Source organism: Sturnus vulgaris, chromosome 1 (assembly GCF_052056855.1).
Source record: "Sturnus vulgaris isolate bStuVul1 chromosome 1, bStuVul1.hap1, whole genome shotgun sequence".
Taxonomy (NCBI): domain Eukaryota; kingdom Metazoa; phylum Chordata; class Aves; order Passeriformes; family Sturnidae; genus Sturnus; species Sturnus vulgaris.
Genome location: NC_142243.1, coordinates 72,130,672 through 72,134,193, shown reverse-complemented (window position 1 = coordinate 72,134,193; position 3,522 = coordinate 72,130,672).

Sequence of the window (3,522 nt, the reverse complement as noted above, 5' to 3'; positions counted from 1 at the left end):
GACTGTTTTTTCTCATTTTTTGTCATGATTCTAGGATCTCTCCAAAGTTTAAGTGGGGAAGGGGTTGATGAGGGAAACAAGTTCAAAGAGCACATTTTAAATATGAACTATCAGTCATGTTTACACATATTTTATATTCAGAGGACAAACTGTTCCTTGCTTTGGAGCCCCAGGAGAAGTAACACAAATTTTATTCCAAGTGCAGCACATCCACAAACCATCTCATTCCAGGAGCCTTTGTAGCTGGCATAGCTGATGGGTAGATAGATAACCAAGCATAGGGCAGCACATGGGATTAGGATCTTGGGTTGGAGAGTGTAGAGACCTGTTTGGGATCCCGCCCTGGGGTAGGATTGAGTTATGATTTGAAAAAGTATCAGGAATCAGTGACACAGGAGGCTCCTGGAGCTGAGCACAAGTTTACAAAAGCTGGTCACAAGCACTGGGCTGCATGCCTCATGTTGGAGAGGTTCAGCATACACAGCCAGGGCAGCTGTGGCTCACATCTGGCCACCCAAGAGTTCTGACATATGGCCTCCATCCTACACACCCACATTCTGCAGCTCAAACAAATTCCTGAGCAGCCAAAGAATCCCTGGTGCACAGATGACCAACACCTCAGAGCAGCGAAGACCTAGCAGCAAAGGGAGAGTCTCTTGTTTTCTTCTTGTGCAGCAAAACTCTCACCTGCTATCCCAGCAACAGAGAACAAGTCTGAGACCTGCTCACACAGGGAGGCTTATCACAGCTGAACATGAACCAGCAAGCACACAAGATGGGGTAGAACACATTAAATGTACTGCACTTTCAGCCCATTTCTATTGCACCCTGATTTGGAGAGGGGAAAAAAGAAAAGAGAGAAGGCCAAGGTGTTCATCACAGCTTTGGCTGCCACTCCCCTAATCAGGATTCAAATTATGCTGTTTTAGAAACAATTCATCTAAGACACCATCATTCCTGCATTTTACTTCCACATAAACAATAAATAGTATCACTATACAAATACAGGAACTTTTTTTTTCCTCCTCACACCAGCAGCTCTTCAAATTAATCTGACCCCCATGATTCCCATGAGGTATCAGAAGAGCCATACATTGAGGAGAAGCTTACAAAACTCCATTCAGCAGCAGCATTCACAAAAAAAGTCCACTTGCTCAGCTCTGTTTCACTGCAATCACACAACAAAAGCATGAGTAAAACCCAAATTCCTGCCATCAAGCTTCTTGGTCTGTTATCTTATGAAAGTCTCAGCAGATTAAAAACAGGCATAGTGCTAGTTCAAGCGCTTGTATTTGAAACTCATCCCATAATAGCCACGATCCTCTTAACCAAATTCACCAGGCTCCTTATGGCCTTGGGCATATCTGAAGGGGCTCCCCCAGGCTCACCATAGCAAACAAGCCAGCCTTTGCCTTCACCTAGTACAGAGGCTCCCCCAGAGCATCTGTAGCAGGATCTGCTGTAAGAGGTCTCAGCTGACCAAGAAACAGAAAATCAATCTCTAAAGCATCAGACTTCTGGCCTTTGAGATCTTCTGACCCTTCACTGTCCACCTCACACACAAACATTGCAGACCCTCACTCCCAGCACCAGTTGAACAGCATTTTGTTTCCTATCACAAAAACTGTTTGCCCTTTTTCTATGGGAATTAAACAGAAAAACCAAGACTACAACTTAAAACCACATTCCACCTCTTAACCTGGAGCTTTCAGCATAGCAGGAGAAAGTTATGTTTGTCATATCACAGAGAGAGGGAGATTTGCTGTCTAAAGATCATTCAGGGGTTGGCAGCTCAAGATCTCTGCTGTACTCAAAATCAAAAAGAGCTTTATTCCTTCAGCCTAAGAATTACCTTGGTTTCTTCCTTGAATTCCTGTTTCTAATGAGGCACCATTTTGGCATGGTCAAGCAACAAAACCAGAGGTCATCTTCACTGATCCCACAGTGCACAGCACAGCAAAAGAATCCCTTGCTGTCCCAGAAGATCTGCTATATATTCACGCTATCACACCTGAATTCTACTCCATCTGGCAGCTACTGCAGTTACTTTTCTGAAGGAGCCTCAAAAAGCTCAGTAAGGGCTCTGTAGCAACAACCAGGCTCTGAACACAGCTCAGCACAGGTGAGAGCAATATCCTCCAGGGATGTGCTGCCTGAGGAAGAAGGTGGTAGGGTTTTGCTAAAATAAAGATCTGCACATTTCCACACAGATCTCCTTGAAGTGAGGGGTATGAGGCACAAGTGAACCCTCTGGTCAGATTCTGGGCCAGATTCTCAGCCCTTGCTAGCAAGATTACCTGAATTGCAAGTGTCTTTATGCTGTTTATTGAAAGATGCTACTCTTTCCATAAAGATGCATTGCTAAAATTTCTCATATACCATCTCCTAAACTCTCCAGTGCAGCCCTAAAATAATCCCAGTGTGGTTGCATTTTGTTATTTTGATGGTGCTCTGCAGCATGAGAAAGGAGAGTAGGGGGAGCAGGAACATCTAAATGGTGTTATTCCAACTGAAATCAAGTTTTTGTCCCAAAAGACAAAGGGAAGATAAAGCATGAACTTATCTTTACCCTCTGCTCTCATGTAATGGACCATGATGAAGAATCCACCTAGAGCACAAACACCAATCTCTTTCATGGATCATTCTGAAGTAACCTTCCCAGGACTGACAAATGCTTCAGTGAGACAGGTGGGATGGGAGTCTGCTCACCAGGAGCTCCCACAGGGCTCAGGCAAACACAATGATCAGTGTGCTACAAAAACATTCACTGGTCAGCTAAAGCTGAGGTAAAACAGCTACTACAATGTTTCTACCAAGTGATGCACGCTCCAGTCACAGGGATTTCTGTGTCCCAGCAGGCAAGACACGTGCCAGACACAAACAGATCTCCCACCACCCCTTCATACCAGCACATCCCTGCTTCACTGTGAAGGTGCACCCATAAATCCAGCTCTCACCCAGCCTCCTTACAGGGCTGTAACTGTTGAGACCCTCATTTCTGTGCAGCAATAGTGAATCATGGTTTTAAAGAGTTAAGATTTTTGCTAAGGGTAGAAGTAGTTTCCATGACCAAGATGTAAGTTAGGTAGGTAAATGGTAGTTTAATAATTACTAGATGCTTAGTCTAGAGCTAATTGGTATAATTATCTGCCATTATGAACATACGTATAGAAGAACGCAAAATAAGTAAACTGTTAATCATGAAGCACGGGGCCTTGGATCGTGCCAGAGGGTCACTGAGACCTGATGAAGACTCTCCTGACTTCATCCTTCGAGACCACTGACCCATTTCAAGACCACTGACCCAAATCAAGAGAAGAACTGCGCACACGTGAAGGACTAATGGGATCATTTTAATATTGGATGGGGATGGGAGGTGCTGGGGTTATGCATATGTATTGTATGTAAGATCTTGGGGAATAAATAGATGGCAAAGAACCTTGTTCAGGGCAGTCACACCTTTTGGAGCTGACTCCCGTGCTGCCTGCCAGTGAATAAACATACCACTTTCTAACTTTAATT